The sequence below is a fragment of the Balaenoptera acutorostrata genome, chromosome 6, assembly GCF_949987535.1.
Source record: "Balaenoptera acutorostrata chromosome 6, mBalAcu1.1, whole genome shotgun sequence".
Classification (NCBI taxonomy): Eukaryota; Metazoa; Chordata; class Mammalia; order Artiodactyla; family Balaenopteridae; genus Balaenoptera; species Balaenoptera acutorostrata.
The window spans coordinates 47,969,867-47,988,105 of record NC_080069.1 but is presented as its reverse complement, the minus strand read 5'-3'; the positions used below and the strand labels follow the sequence as shown (position 1 = coordinate 47,988,105).

General features: G+C 35.0%; 1 protein-coding gene across 1 annotated transcript in view; it reads right to left on the bottom strand.

Annotated features, from left to right (window-relative positions):
- Positions 1 to 18,239, bottom strand: part of LINGO2 (leucine rich repeat and Ig domain containing 2) — a 1,241,515-nt gene that overhangs the window by 700,444 nt on the left and 522,832 nt on the right. The window contains exon 3 of the mRNA XM_057549420.1: positions 12,765 to 12,845. The gene's annotated coding sequence lies outside the window, so the exon portion shown is untranslated. The remainder of the gene's footprint in view (positions 1 to 12,764; positions 12,846 to 18,239) is intronic.

The following is an 18,239-nucleotide window of genomic DNA, read 5'->3' as shown; positions in this document are numbered from 1 at the left end:
TATTCCAAGCTGTTATATTGTTGAGAAACAGAGTAAAGATTGAACTTCACACTTTAGTGAGTTTCTTTATGCCCGATAACATTTCTAAGGTAATTACTAAAGACTAGAAAAGAGAATGTAAGTATTGAACTAATAGAGGGAAAGATAAATGAGAATAGCTAATCAGTTCAAAATAATTAAGAAATAGACAAAGAAACATAAGGGTGAGTAGGAAAAAACTCAAAATAACGTTGAAGATATAAAGAAAATATATTAGCATTTGTATTTAGTGTAAATAGACAATACCTTAGCTAAAATTCAAAATTCAAAACAGTGGCTAACTCTGGCAAGTAGGCAGTATGATTTCATTTGTGTAAAATCAAAAACATTTAAGATATGTGTCCCACAACAAATATACACTGGTAAAACTTTATCCCAAAACCATAATAAAAAGGAAAAGACTGATAAAAACAAATTCAGAAGAGCAGTGATCTCTGAGGGGACAAGGAAAGAGACTGGATTGGGGAAGATATAGGCCTTACTTCAGGATACTGTTAACATTTTCTTACACAGGATGCTGAGCAGAACATTGTGCATTTTATAGTTTTATTTACACCTCATACATATTTTTAATGTTTTTCATATCTCTAAATATCCAATAAAAGCAATAAACAAAGAGGCAACATCACAAATAAAAGATTCTGGATGGATACGGAATGTTTTGTATTACTGTTCTGATGCTAGGTTGTGCTGTCAGATTGACAAGAGCTATCTTTGACTGGGGAACCAGCCTGATTAGAAACAGTGCAAAAAGTAAATTGATACAGCCATTGTGGAGAACAGTATGGAGGTTCCTTAAAAAACTAAAAATAGAACTACCATACGACCCAGCAATCCCACTACTGGGCATATACCCTGAGAAGACCATAATTCAAAAAGAGCCATGTACCACAATGTTCATTGCAGTTCTATTTGCAAAAGCCAGGACATGGAAGCAACCGAAGTGTCCATCAACAGATGAATGGATAAAGAAGATGTGGTACATATATACAATGGACTATTACTCAGCCATAAAAAGAAACGAAATTGAGTTATTTGTAGTGAGGTGGATGGACCTAGAGTCTGTCATACAGAGTGAAGTAAGTCAGAAAGAGAAAAACAAATACAGTATGCTAACACATATATATGGAATCTAAAAGAAAAAAAAGTGGTTCTGAAGAACCTAGGGGCAGGACAGGAATAAAGACGCAGAAGTAGAGAATGGACTTGAGGACACAGGGAGGGGAAAGGGTAAGCTGGGACGAAGTGAGAGAGTGGCATGGACATATATACACTACCAAATGTAAAATAGATAGCTAGTGGAAAGCAGCTGCATAGCACAGGGAGATCAGCTCGTGCTCTGTGACCACCTAGAGGGGTGGGATAGGGAGGGTGGGAGGGAGATGCAAGAGGGAGGAGATATGGGCATATATGTATATGTATAGCTGATTCACTTTGTTACAAAGGAGAAACTAACATACCATTGTAAAGCAATTATGCTCCAATAAAGATGTTAAAAAAAATAAACCTGGGTCACGTCTAGATGACCGTTAAGTTCTGCTAGGTAGTTAAGTGTGGCAGACTGCAAAAATGCCTCCGTTTTTCACCCCTGCCTGTATCCACTCCCTTTGTATTGTTACTTTTCAGCTACTGTCATCAAGAGGTGGAGTCCATTTGTCCACCCCTTGTATCTGGGCTGGACTTGTGACTTGTTTTGGCCAACAGCAAAAGCATACGGCCTGGAGAAGTCTTGAATGCTTCTATTCGTTGTCTTGAAACCCTGTTATCCGCTGTGAATTTGTCCAAGCTAATCAACTGTGTGATGAGAGACAAGTGGCCCAGTTACCCTATTGTCTCAGCCAGAAAACTGTGCAAATAAGTGAGTGAAGCCATCCTAGACTAGCCAGCCCTGGCCTACACAAAGCTGACCTCCTGGGTCTGAGCAAGTTCAACTGAAATCAGTCGAGCCCAAGATCCCCCAACTGCCCACTGACCCACAGACCTATGAGAAATAATTAAATGATCACTGGGTTAAGCAAGTGAGTTTGGGGGTAGTTTGTTACTCAGCAAAAAAACTCAATCACGCAATCATGAAAGCAGATATTAATCATAAATAAACTGATTCTACAATTCTACAAGCATTATTTATTTCCTTCCTATGTTTCTTTTATTCTGAAAGTACTCATAATATGCATTTACCTGGTTATAATTTTGTAAACCCATGAGACGGGAGCCATGATTATTTCTAATGTGTATAAAATTCCCCATTTTGGAATATTTGAGACAAGAAAGTCTAAAAATGATCACACCTGAGGAGATGGATTATAAATTACTTTAAAAAAATCAAACAGGATCAAGTTTCTTAAGGATAAAATGGAAAAACTCAAGGGAAAATGCACAGGTTTGAAGTTGAGATACGCTGATCTCCCTTCTCTTAATTCATGGCACTGTGAAAACCCGCTGTACTGCAGAGCCAGAGTATTCATGAGAACAAGGGTGGCAGAAGGTTAAATTTTTAACAAAGTCATCAAGGCACTCATGAGGATGGCACATTCTCCATGAATGAGCAGCATAACAGCACTCTGCTCTAATACCACACAGCCTAATGGAAATGGCGCTTTCAGAATACTGATTCTCCCACAGGGAACTCGACAGTGAACTAGGAAAAGATCACAGGCTCTGAGAGCTGATTGGTGAATTAATTAGGTGTTGCAATTTTTTTAATGCTGTTGTAAATTACATGTAGAGCATGCACTCAGAGTCATAAAGAGATTCCAAGGATGCTAGGTGTCACACAACAGTAGGGCAAAAGGTAATCAGAATCCAGAGGGAGGCCCAATGTAAATAGGTTTACCAGAGACTTGCTGAGATTAATCTTATCTTTCTTTCTGAGGGGAAAATTTAGACTTGGGTGGCAAAATTACTTAGTCTGCAAGCATGAGGAACTGAGGCCTTTCTTTCTACTACTTTCTCTAAAGTTTTCTTGATACAGACTTAACTTCATATTATAAACTTTTTTATCAATCTCTAAAGTCGTTCCTCCTCACGTAACCTATCAACTGACAGGAAATTTTGAGGAGAGAGCACCAAGAGAAGCATTTTTCATTCTGCAATGACTACGTTATTGTCATTGTGGCCTATACTCTCTCAAGAAATAGTCTTTTGTTGTACGCCTTTGTTGATAAGTGCATCTTGTTAGGTCACATATTGTATTTATCAGTTGTGTGATCTTGGGTAAGTTATTTAATTTCTTCAGCCCTCACTTTGTTCATCTGCAGAATGGGGATAATGATAATTTTCCTTTCATAAGGCTATTACACGGATTAATAAAGTAAATTTAAAGTGCTTAAAATAATGCTTGGCACACGGCAATGTTATAGAAATTGTATGAATATTGATACAAAAATGATGTTCTTCTGTTTCTACTGAGATCCATTATCATTTAAACTTTAGCTCACTCAGTGGACAAAGATTCTGATTTCCAACATTCTGAAGGAAAATTCATTTTTCCTCGGAAAACAGTTTTCACAGAGTTGGAGTACAAAATTACTAATGGAGCTTCACATATTGAGGGTAGTAATGTAAGGGTTCACAGGACACTTACTATTTTTCCTGTTATCTTCCATAACTGGGAGGATAAGGAGAAAATATAGGGCAGAAATTATATCTGCCAGACAAAAAAACCCAGGTACTTAAATTCATTTCAAGCCTCTCTTCTGGTGATAAAAGGATGATGCTGTAAGCATGGTGACTTGCAGTTGCTTTTTGATTAGCTATCCCCCAGGCCCTGTGGGAAAGGCATGCAGCAAATGCAAAGCCGATTCAATGCACCTCAACTCTTACTTTGAGCAAAGTACTGGAAAGGGCCTTGAAGAAGCTGCAAATCAAACACTGAAATAAGGTCCTCCTCTTCAAATCTCCAAAATAGCTATTAATACTTTCACCTCTTCCAATAAAACACTGATCATTGACAACATATGGGTATAGAAAGAAAATGTAAAACGTTTTAAAAGGTCATTTTTAATTTTAGTTCCTTTCTCTTCGCCTGTAAGCTATGCACTGAAGATAACTGTTGAGTCACGAAGGGATCAAACTATTGGGCCCACGGGATGCATGAGGACCAGTATAGGGTTGAGATAAGCACAAAAAGTGGACCAATATTCCTGGAAGAATCAACCTGAGATTATATCTGAACTGATCATCACAAAGAGGACTGAGGTATTTAAGTGCCTTATTAAGATTGACGAGACTGTGGTATTCATAAGGAACAAAAATGCCACCGATACGTAATATGAAGTATTTAGTAAACAGAAGTAAGAAATTACATTGAGAGAGTGTGTTGTGTTCTGCTTACTCCTAAAAGGATTTGAGATGGTTAAGTTGCTTTTGGTGTAAGGTAAAAATAAGTGAGGACAATTTTTTAAACTGAACTGGTTCAATAATGCTAAGGATAAAGTTACTACCTACTCGAAAACAAGTAGCCAATGGCTAGGGGAATCCAGGACTATGGGACTCCTTTGTGAGACCACGGGGCTACTCTTTGTGTCATTCCTAAGGGAGCTATCTACAAGGAACGCTGGCAATTGGGTAAAGTTCCACTTTCTTATTACAGTGTTTGGGACCTAAATGCTAAGATGGAGAACTGTGATAAACTGGGTTGGAACCAGGACTTGGGTTAGAAGCCTGAGAGATTTCTGCTACTCCACTCCAAATTCAAGCCCAAATTGTATATCTGACACTGATCAGATCAGATGTCTTAAAGGAAAATACAGATAAGAGGGAGCTAGCTGCCTAGGGAGTAAGCCCTTGGTCAGTTTACCATGTGGAGGTAAGATAGAAAGGAGAAGTGTGTTAGTAAGAAAGATGACTGGCCTTCTCCATGTAGGAAGACCTCGGCCTTTCACAGTGAAAGGAAGATAGGGCAGTCCCATGCCTACATGCATAAATGCTCACTGATGGCTATCCCACAGCACCTTGGAATCTCTCCAGTTAGGCTACTATCTCTTCTTGGGACTTAGATCTTCCTTCTTTCTGAAAGCTCTTCCTGCAGATATTGCACAGGTGGCTCATTCGTATCATTTATGCTCCTGCTTAAAACGTCACCTCTACAGTGAGGTCTTTTCTGACACACAGTTTGAAGTAGCTCCTCAGGCTCTTAACTTGTTTTACTTCCAACTTAGAACTTATTATTACCAAATATTTTCTTTCACCTATTTTTATTGTTAATGAACTCCATACCCTACAACACCCATTTAGAGCATAAGCTCTATGACAACAAGGATCTTATCTGTATTGTTTACTCAGACATAGGAGTAATAAGTGAACATAATAGACACTCAGCAAACGTTTACTGAATGAATACATGCATAAATGTGTGTGTGTGTGTGTGTGTGTGTGGGTTGGTAAGCCACGAAAGGTGGCAGAAAAAGAGGTGCTTCTTGGGAACTTCTTATTTTACTATTGACAATAGCTAACACTTAGCAAGAATGTGTATTAATATATTAAGTGATTATCTTACTTAATCTTCACCACAGCACCATAATATAAACACTGAAAAAAAATAAGGAGGCATCCTGACCAAATCTACCCTAGGTCCAAATAAAAGAGATGGGATCCATGCCTAGACTGATCCCAAAGCAGTTATACTTCACTACCATATATACATCATTCAATCCTATTTACTTGCTGACATGTGCAACAGATTTGGTCCTGAGCTTCCAAGCACCCTACAAGTACCTGTAACTAAATCTATTACATGATCTACTGGAATGATGTTAAAAATAAACAAGTTGCCGGGAGAAACCCTACCCTTTGGAGTGCTGAGACTGGAGGGAAGTATCGTCTTCCCTTGTCCCTTAATGGAGAAACTTTATAAAGGATGAAGAAAAACCATACCATAAATAAAATTACTACAATAAATGTAAGCATGGGTTTCTAACATCTATAACACAAATCAGTGTAAGTCGATTGTATTGATTCAAGCCGTGGTTCAGTGAAAGTACTTCTATACAGTAAACACAAAGATTTTAATAGCCTTATTTAATCCACTGATAAAATTTAAGCTATATTCATGAATGAAAAATATTCATATCATTCAGGCAATCCTCCCTCAATATTATTTCTTGCCACCACTTTGCTGATTAATACTGGCTGGCAGAAACTGTGATGTATATATCTGTATGATGAGTAACAGACCATAATCATTAGTTGTTACAAATTAAGACATATCCATAGGTTTTAAAGCATGCATAATTTTGGCATCTTCTCAATACCTAAACCAGAACACTTACTTGAACAGGCTACCATTGCACCCATGCAGAGAAATACAAAAGGGAATATCTATAGCCAACATCTGGACTTTCCTTAGGAAGAGCTCTGGTCTTATCCAATACATCCTTTCTTACTGAAAGGCCAACATCTTATCCTAGTCATAATCCTAAATTATTAAAAAATAATAAGTAAAGCACCCACAAAATACTTAACTTTAATCTATACTATAAAATGTACTCCTAGGTAACTGAATAATTGTTGGGCTGTAATTCAAGGCCAGTGAAATGGCAAAGCATGTAGTTAGCAATGGTTGACGTTAAGTCATTTTCTTCCCATCATTAATACATGAACCTCAATAACAACATCATACCATGAGCAGTAGTTTCACCATCCTCTTTTCACAGACTAGTAAACAAAGCCCCAGAGCCCTGCCCTAAATTACCAAGGTGACGGATGCAGTAAGTGGGAACCCAGGAATGCTGCACTGGGCCTGAGACTGTAACCACTAAAACATTCTGCTTCACTATTGGAAACATGTCACATAGGTGAAATTCATAGATGTTTGTAGCTATAAAGAATCTTGGGGGTCATTTGCTTAGCCTTCTTATACAGATGAACTAAAAACAGAGTAAAAAGTTGACTTCAAGTCAATATCCTAGTTAGGGATGGAATTAAAATAGAATCATTCCAGACAGATTAAACCCCAACATGTTCAGAAAGGAAATGAGGGCTTGAGCATTTCAACCCATATACCCCTGAATTTCTCTCTCAAATTCAGCTCTGACTACTTCCAAGACAGCCTGTTCACTTCACTTTCTTCAAGGTGATACAGCCAAATCTTCCATCCTCCTCATGGGAAAAAGTAGTCATTAAAGTACTTCCAGATCAAGACTATACCCTCCACCTGTGCTACTACAACTGGGAGACAAGCCTCAAGCAAAAATCCCTGAAGAAATTCTACATTTTTTCCAAACAAAATTTATTTATATAAAAATCATCCTAAATTAAGAAAACATTAGCAACCTAATCCAACAATACATAACATGGATCATACAACATTATCAAGTTGGATTTATTCCAGGGTTACAAGGATGGTTCAACACACAAAAATCAATAAATGTGATACACCACATCAACAAAAGGAAAGATAAAAACCACATGATCATCTCAATAGATGCAGAAAAGGCATTTGACAAAATTCAACATCCATTCATGATAAAAACTCTCATCAAAGTGTGTATAGAGGGAACATATTTCAACATAATAAAGGCCATTTATGACAAGTCCACAGCCAATATAATACTCAGTGGGGAAAAGATGAAAGCCTTCCCAATAAATTCAAGAAGAGACAAAAATGCCTACTCTTACCACTTCTATTTAACATAGTATTGTAAGTCCTAGACACAGCAATCAAATAAGAAAAAGAAATAAAATATATCCAAATTGGAGGGGAAGGGGTAAAACTATTACTATTTGCACATGACATGATACACTATATAGAGAACCCTAAAGTCTCCACCCCAAAACTAGTAGAACTAATAAATGAATTAAGCAAGGTTGCAGGATACAAGATTAATATACACAAATCTGTTGTGTTTCTACACACTAATAATGATATATCAGAGTGAGAAAGTAAAAAAAAAATCCTGTTTAAAATCACTACAAAAAAAATCTAGGATTAAACTTCATGAAGAAAGTGAAAGGTCTATGTGCTGAAAATTATAAAACACTGATGAAGGAAACTGAAGATGATTCAAAAAAATGAAAAGATATACTATGTTCTTGTATTGGAATAATCAATATTATTAATATGGCCATACTACCCAAAGCAATCTACAGATTTAATGCAATCTCTATCAAAATACCCAGGTCATTTTTAACAGACATAGAAGAAATAATTCCAAAATTTATAGGGAACCACAAAAGACCCAGAATTGCCACAGCAATCCTAAGAAAACAGAACAAAGCTGGAGGTATAACCCTCTCAGATGGCAGACTATACTACAAAGCTACAGTAATCAAAATAGTGTGGTACTGGCAAAAACAAACAAACAAAACAAACAAACAAAAACAGACATATAGATCAATGGAACAGAATAGAGAGTCCAGAAATAAACCCACACACCTGTGGTCAATTAATCTATAAAAAACGAGGCAAGAATATGCAGTAAAGAAAACACAGTCAACAAGTGATGATGGGAAAGCTGGACAGCCACATGTGAAACAATGAAATTAGAACATTCCCTCACACCATATACAAAAATATAATTAAAATGGTTTAAATGTAAACCATTAAAATGGTTTAATGTGTAAATGTAAAACACCATAAAACTCCTAGAAGAGAACATAGGCAAAAACAAAACCCACTCTGACATAAATCATAGCAATATTTTCTTGGATCAGTCTCCCAAGGCAAAAGTAATAATAGCAAAAATAAACAAATGGGACCTAATTAAACTTAAAAGCTTTGCACAGCAAGGAAAACCATCAACAAAATGAAAAGCCAACCTACAGATGGGGAGAAAATATTTGCTAATGATGTGATTGACAAGGAATTAATATCCAAAACATACAAACACCTCACACCACTCAATATCAAAAAAAACAAACATTCCAATCAAAGAATGGGCAGACTTGAACACACATTTTCCCAAAGAAGACACAGATGGCTAACAGGCACATGAAAAAGATGCTCAACTATGCTAATTATTAGATAGATGCAAATCAAAACCACAATGAAGTATCATTTCACACCTGTCAGAATGGCCATTATCTAAAAGTCTACAAATAAATTTTGGAGAGGATGTGGAGAAAAGGGAACACTCATACACTACTGGTGGGAATGTAAATTGGTGCAGCCCTAAGGAAAACAGTACGGAGTTTCTTAAAAAACTAAAAAATAGAACTACAATATGACCCAGCAATTCCACTCCTGAGTATATACCAGGAAGAAATGAAAACATTAATTCAAAAAGATACATGTACCCCAACATTCATAGCAGCACTATTTATAATAGGAAAGACATGGAAGCAACCCAAGTGTGATTGAATTAAGAAGAAATGGCATATATATATATGTGTGTGTGTGTGTGTGTATATACACATATACCATATATATATATATATATATATATATATAAAATGGAATATTACTCAGCCCTAAAAAAGAATGAAATACTGCCATTTGCAGCAACATGGGTGGACCCAGAGAATATTATGCTTAGTGAAATAAGTTAGGCAGAGAAAGGCAAATACTATACAACATCACTTACACGTGGAGTCTAAAAAATAACACAAGTGAATGTATATACAAAACAGAGAACAGACTCGCTGACAGAAAACCAACTTGTGGTTACCAAAAGGGAGAGGAAGGAGAGAGGAACAAATTAGGGATATGAGATTAATAGATAAAAACAACTATATACTGTATAGTACAGGGAATTATACCCATTGTCTTGTAGTAAGCTATAATGGAATATAATCTGCAAAAATACTGAATCACTATGCTGTACACCTAAAACTAATACAGTATTGTAAATCAGCTACACTTAGTACTAAATACATGGTCTAATGACATATGTAAGGGATACTTCTCCACATAAAAGGCCATCAAAGAATGATAGAGTAATGTAGAAGATGCGAAGTGTCATCTCTTGCAATGCTGACTGAATCATGTATTCCTGGTGAGAAGCGGCTGGCAAGCCAACCACACCAGGTGACATCTCTAGAGTCAGGACTCTCAGCCCTTTATGCAGCAGCCCATTATGTTTTGGGAGAAATTCTAATTTTTACATTTTTTTCTTTGTGTTTTGTTTGCTTAAACTAAACCCACATAGTATTATTTTAAAAATCTTTACTCCATCTGGTCACTTTACACCCAAATGTCCCAGAACCTCTCTGAGTCACAGTTATACAGGTGTTACCCTCCCTTCCATCTGCCATCAATTCAAATACTTAGAGAATTATCATCTCTAGCACTTGTAAGTCTTATCTTCTTAAAACAAGGCATACATAATTCTTTCAAATCTTCAGATTACTTCATTATCATGTTTGTTCTGGGTAATTATCTTTGAGTTTATCACTGTCCTTCTTCAACTTGTAGATTCAGTTCTCAGTTTTGGGAGTCTTCTATTCTGAGTGCTAACCTATGTTACAGCCCCTTCACAGTTCAATATGCCTGTTAATGTCATCCACATTCTAACTGCACGCTGTCCAACACACTGGAGACATATACTTTCTAAACTTGAATATGTTTCTTTGTACAACATGTCTCTGCTATATTCACAATTTAGCTCACTCAACTAATAATGATTTAAATATATATATATACACACACACACATTGTGATATGTAGAATGGAGAACATAAATTTTAAAACCTCACCTAAGGTTTTGAGGAAATAAACATTAGCAATAAAAAATAGGCATATAGTGGGAGTGAGGGGGACACCGTTAAAATCTCCCTTTGTCACTTTAGATGAAGACTTGACTGTGTGGGCAAAGGAGAAGGAGCCAGTGTTTGGGAGGAAGTGGCTGAAAATGTAAGTGAAAATAAGTTTAATTGTTAGAACAAGAATCTAAATAGAAGACAGGGGCTCTGTCCTTGGATTCTGCTTATGCTATATGCCTTAAACTTTTGTTAAAATGAAAGTTCTCAGTGCAGACAAATTTCCATATGGTTTTGATGTTTTTTAAAAACCCCATCAAAATTAAATGAAATTAATTTTCAAAATAACCTCTAGTCATTTAATAAATTAATAGTGTGTATTTCATTTTTTGCTGATAAAAATAAAACCACTTCCCATCTATTATCAAAAAATCTGAAGACAGCCAGTGTTCTTTGGGTTCACAAGCAGGGATAGACTGTAGAATTTCACATAAATTCAATCAGGAAAAAGAGGTTAATTTACCAGGATTTCTTAAACTGGCTAAAGGAACTATGAAAGACTATACTATAAAATATTCAAAGAAGCAATTATATTTCACAGTGTCTTCAAATCACATCAAATTTATCATATTTTAAGTGCCATTAAATGTTCTCTTTGATTGGAAGAGGCCTGTGAATGATAGACAGTTTTGTGCTGTGCAAATGAGCAGTTTCCCCTAATTCTCTTCACATGACTGCTCATTCTTTCCCTATTATCTCATCCAAGTTAACATAATGGAGACCCTTGTAAAATGTGAGCCACATGTTTCATCATGCAGTTTCATGATTTAAATTTTATCAATGATGCCTTTATTTTTAAAATTTGACCAATTTAGTATATTTTGTGTATATTTAATTTCTCTCCTATTATGCCTTGAAATATATTTCTTTTTTTCATTTAAAATCTATATTTCTATGCATAGAGAGTGTGAATTTCCTTTGGATCCCAAAACACCATCCTAGACTGTTAAGTGCGTGTGTGTGTTGGTGTGTGCGTGTATCCACCACTTGTGCCTAGGTAGACTATTTACATACAAGTCATTCCTTCTTGGCTATTATTGTTTGTCTGATAAGCATGTGAAACAGTGCTGGAAGCAGGCATATTCCCTTTCTAGGAAACCCATTTTTCAGAAAAAAATGTTCTTTGCTTCATTTCTTGGTCTTCATGAGGACACAAGTGAGTAGCCCCATATGTCTCCCTTTAGTTGCATTAAATGAGGATTTCTGAACAGTTACTAGCCAAGCCTTGTCTTCCTAGGCATCCCTGGAATCCTAATTCCTTTCTCTGTAATTTTAGGTGGTAAAAGGAAAACAGTAATTGCAAATGTTTTAATTTACTCTCTAACAACTGAAAACAAAAAATTTAAAAAAATAATAAAAAATAAAAACCTTGCTGTGTTGCTTGGTAAAGGACCACTAGTAGAGAAAGAGAAAGTAGGAAAACTAATAATACCTTCCAAGGAAAAGAAAGTCATCCACACCATACATACTCAAGCCACTGAAGTAATTTCTATTCTTGTAGCTGTAATTTCTTAAATTACAGAGTGAGCAAATGTGTTACCCTCCAGAACTAATGAAAAAAAAAAAAAAAAGTCCAGATGTAACTCAGCTTCCACTTCAAATTAATAATAATCTACCTCCAACATGACTACCTAAGTCATAAGTATTAATAAAGAAAATATCTTTAGCCATTAAACTTTATGTGTAATATTTGAACATGCTAACATAGTGTTTAAAGGGACAAAATGACTTTAAGCAAACAAGAACAGTGTACAGACTGTCTGAAACATATTAATATATGTCTGAAACAATATAATATATGAGATACTTTTACAGAGGAAAATGCATAAGCCCAGCAGTGGGTTGTCAATATGCCAATAACTTCCCCCAGTCACTTTGGAGCTAACAAACCAGAGGAACTACTTAATTAAATATATGACCAAATGAAAGAAAATTAACTTCCTTCTTGATATAAAGAAAATAAGTCTTAAGACAAAAAATGGTATTTCATTACATCCTGAAAATACAATTAAAATAAAGTCAGTATTTACCTTATGTAATTAAAAATCCACTGGACACTTTAGAAGCCCAAGCAGCTCATGATGCAGCTTTCCAGTGGCAGTCTTCCATTCCTATAAATAAAAGGAAGGTGAAAGAGAACACTTAGAGCAATCTATGTCTCTGTAGAGTGATGCTGATTAGCTATGAAATGTTTATTATCACTCCTCATTGCCATTTAAAAATTAACTCCCTATATATTGCTGTTATTATAGATTTTGTTAAATGCACAAAATAGAAATGAAAATTTCTGGGACTTCCAAGGCACCAAATAGGCTCCAGATTATGAAATACTACAAAAAAAGAAAACCATTCAATCCCATGTTATTTTACCGGGAAAGGCAGTTGTACTATGAAAACTAAAACATTTGTAATTGAAATGTTTTCTTATTATATACACATTACCAACATAAATATTTTTCTCGTCTTAACACTGAATTACAAGTAATAGGGGGTGTTGGCTCCTTGTTTCTTTTACTATTGACTTCTTTACTAGATTTAAGCAAGTATTCTTACTTTATTTCCCATAATTTTCCTGGAGAAGATTCATAAAATGTGGAAAATAATAGTCATCAATTTGATGAGTTGATATGCAATATGTAGGTATTTAGGTGACTTCTACTTGTAGACAATATATACTATGCACAGTAAAAAAAAATTAATAATACTATTTATATAGAATGGGACTGTATTCCATCCCTCTCCTACATCTCCCTCAATCCAAGCCTCATACTGTTAAAATCCAGGCACAAATCTCAATGAAGCAGCACCACGGACATCTGTGCTTCATGTCCCACCTCTTTCTGAAAATCTTTAATCCATTAAGTGGCAAAGAAGATGAGGTTAGGAACAGAGATAGTGGGGAAATTGTGCTCCTAACTGAGAAGTATAACTTTGTCAAGGCAGGTGTGGCACATTAGAACAGAAATAAATGAGCATCTTATTATCCTATTGCAAGAGGGATCATATAAGTTCATGTTTTAAAGGCCAGATTCATATGAATTACTTTACCAACTCAGTGTTTCTAAAAACTGCTATCAGGAACTAACTGTATCTATTTAGTATATAGAGATATTAAATATATATATACTAAATACTTATATGTTTATATAAATATATATGTATTTATATATAATACATAGTATATATATATATACATATATATAATTTTTTTTACTAGTTCCATCACTATGTGCTTCTTTGTTTCTTTTTTCTATTCTTGAGTATTAGAACTCAATTTGAAGAAAAGATGCTTTCCAGCCAAATAAATTCTGTACAGTGAATAACGTGTCCCATTAGATTCCAGAAAGACATCAGAAGCTACATTTACATTACGGAGAAACAAACTTTGAAAGAAAATGTTAACCACTTTTGGCAAGAAAAAGAACACTCTAAAGTTCACAATAATGGGACACTAGGCAAAAAATACTGAAATGCCAAGAATGGCTGGATAGCATTTTATGAATTTGTGGATGTATTGCAGAACTATCCTGTTTTCCTGAAAATACAACAACTAATCCAATACCTCATCATATTCTAACTCTGTATTCATAATTTTTTGCCTTGATCTCATTTTGTTATCCATAATTCTACAATAAACAACCCTGAACTTTTATTGAAGACTCACTGTGATAAGTGCTATAATAGGTGTTTTCATATGGCTATCTCATTTAATCAATAAGATATATACAGTGTCACACTTTGCAGACAGTTGCCATTGTCATATACTATGTTACAGCATAAAAACCCTAAATTGGAAGTTGCATGTTCCATAAAATAAAGTGCTATTTCCAACTAATTATGAATTTTAAGTTTTATATCATTAATTCACTGAAAATGCTTTTTAATGTCTAAAGTGTTTATTGAATAATTACAAATATATATGGAATGTGAAAATTATCAAATAAAATCTATTATTTAGTTACTTGAAACTTACATTTTAATATTTCCATGGGGTAGGGGGATGATCCTGAAACATCACAAGTCATTTTTTTACAATCACATTAAAGATTAGATATGAAATAGGAATGTGTACTGTATCTCCAACCCACACATCAGAATTTCCTAATGTTGCTGGAAGAAGACAATTTTAATTAAGACCAAATATTGTTTAAGAAAGATGAAAAATAAACTATAATGGCAAAGTAAATGGTATAAATGCAAAAGAAGCAACCAGCTATAAAGGATTAGAGAGAGATTATTTTGCTAAATGAAAAAAAAAAGAAAACAGAGTTTGGGACAGATAAAGTAGTGGAGAAAGAAGGTGGGGGACATGTGTTGATAAAACCCATAAAAGTATATGTGTCCATGTGTGTTTCTTTTGGTGGGAGTTGAAGGAGTATAACTGTCTAAAGAGAAATTCCTTCAGAGTTTGCTGGGTTCTTCATGGAACACTGAAGGAAAAAAAAAAAAAAGCTATAATTCCTAAAAGTTAAATCAATGGTTATAATAACGGGGCCAATAATCTGATCTTTGATACAGATCACATTCTGGATCAAATGGTAATGAATAAGATAAGCAGCCGGGTCCATATGTGGTCCTAAATCATGTGGTTCATTCATCTTAAGTTGAGGAAATCCTTTACACCAAAAAGATTTGGGAAAGTAGCAGAAAGATATTAGTAATTGAGTAAATATTGTTCACAGGAAGGAGAGGAAAAGTATGAAAAATCAGTTTCATAAGAATTGGTGGATGTGGCTCAAGCTGAGCTGGAACAAGACTCAGAACAAAGAATTTGAGGAAATACACCTTTAGCATTTTGAGTGAGGAATACAATTTGAGGTAAGTAATACTGTCTAGCCCACAAGAAATGGGGACTTGATGAATGTGTATTTGCAAATATTTAGCAGACAGAAGATAGCCCAAGCCATGTATAAAAATAAAAAAGAATCTGCCCACATGCTCAGGATGTTCAATAAAATCATACCTGTAACAGGCAATGTACCTAATAAAATCCTGAGCACCAACCTGGAAAAACATACACAGAATTTTTTACCTTAGGTGTACAAAAATTATGTGTTTTTTCTCCAAGATCACATGAGTAGTGTGAAATGTCAGTTCCCTTTTCACTATGTGATACTGTTTGCCTTAATTATAGTCTCTTTCTATAATGAGATGAGTATATATTATAGGTGAATCCCAAGTGCGTATGTAATACTAAAGCAGATAATGACTCTAAGTACAGCGTTTGATTGATGTGGGGATTAAAGTACAGTGAATTTAGCACAATCCCCAGCACTTAGTGAGTGATTAAATGATAGCTGTTATTGTTATTATCCAAAAAATGAGAGAAAATATTAGTAAGAGGAGGATATAGTGGTGAAGAGAGAAAAATGTTAAAGAGGTCAATGAACATGCTATAACACTAATTTTATATGGATTAATATTTTTAAAATACAATCAGGACTGATTTAATCCTTATTCAAACAAAAGTGACTTTAACTTCAAGGTTAGAGATATGCAAATATAATTGATAAAAGAATCATTGTTTTATTTCCTTCTTTAGACAATGAGTATAATAATCACCAAAGATAAGCAATAGTTTAAATTCAAAGTGAGTAAGAATATGCTTTAGGTTTAAGGAGTATTTGAAAACAAGGGGAAAAAAAATAACAGTCTTCCTGGACCTTCAATGCTATTTTAGAGAGAAAATATATTCCTCTACTGTGTATATTTCTAGGTATAAATACCATCTAGTTAGGAATTTACATCTCTACCCTTAAAAGTGTTTAAGAGGAAGTCTGAAAATCTCTGTTTTAAATGAAAAGGTAGACAATTTTACCATTCTTCTCTTTTTCCACAACATTTTTTAGTGATTCTCATACTTTATTTCAAGGTGAGGGAAAAACAGAGAAGACTTTTTGTCTGAGGAAATACATAGCATGTATAGATGTATGGCATCTTCTCCTAAAAGGAAAGTAACTCTCTCAGAGAATTTTTTATCCACTATGATTCATACTTAGTATACAACAGTCTGTGTACTCTGTGCACCTAATTCTCAATTGATGTATTTAAGAAACTTTATTTAAATATATACCAAAATGACCTATTTGTTACTGTTGTAACTTTCACCTAAGACCATGCCTAAGGCATTAACCCAGAGAAAATGATGTTGTAGAGCTTATCATGATGAAAAGTTCTGAACGATGAATTTCTTGAATGATCCCTTAAGTCACACAGCACCACCTCAGGAGCATACAAGTAGTCTAGAGCCTCTGATCTGAAATTCCACCAACATTTTGGAGAGCTTAGAAACTGGCTTAGAGAACCGTTCTGCCATACACTGGGGAGACAGACTCTCTCATACACTGAGAAGACCAAATGTTTTGAACTGCTATGCGGCATCTCCATCCCTTTCATATTAATTTTTTCTATCTAGTCATAGAAGGAAAAAGTGAAATAACCTGTCTACTATGTGCCTAGATATGATGCTTTAAAGACATGATTTAATTTATTCATCATAAAATAAATTATGTGAGATAGGTACTACTGTCTCTTTAAAAATACAGAATTGAGGCTTAGAAAGTGACACAAGAATTTTTTCACGATCACAGACCTTTCCATTATGTAACACTCCCTCCAAAGCATTAGCTATGGATACCTTTGGTCATGGGACTGGTTAGAACAAATGTTAAATTGAATGCAATGGTGCTTAATAAAACTTGAAACCTATAATGAGGGCAGTTGACCAGAACTGCCTGAGTTAAGTGTTTTATCATCAACATTTCAGGACTGTTAAATAAAAACGAAGGTCTGAATAAAAGCTTTCCCTTTCTTTTGTTTATTGTTTTGGCTGTTGTTTCAAAGATGGTTATTAAAATGTAATAAGTCTGTTTTATAATTAATATTAAATTTTGGACTTACTTGAAATTTTTATTAAGATTTATAAAAGTACAATATCCAACACTTTCAACAGGTGTTTTTGCATAAAAAACTAACTTGCTTAAGTAATAACATGGTATTCCTAACAAATTAGATAATATAAATGACATTTCCTGGGAACATAAATTTATTCAACATCAATTTTCCATTAGCATAGAAAAAGTATAATATACCATTCACTCAATCTTAATTCTAATATAACAAAGTAGCTCTGTAAGTCTTAACTTTTTTTTTTTTAATTTACGTTTTAAATGTTTGGCCGCGTTGGGTCTTCGTTGCTGCTCGTGAGCGGGCTTTCTCCAGTTGCTGTGAGCAGGGTCTACTCTTCGTTGTGGTGCGCGGGCTTCTCATTGCGGTGGCTTCTCTTACTGCGGACGGAGCACAGGCTCTAGGCATGCGGACTTTAGTAGTTGTGGCACACAGGCTTAGCTGCTCCGCGGCATGTGGGATCTTCCTGGACCAGGGCTCAAACCCATGTCCCCTGCATTGGCAGGCGGATTCTTAACCACTGCGCCACCAGGGAAGTCCCAAGTCTTAATTTTTATATCACAAAATAGCTATGCTAAAACTAAGAAATAGGCTATAGA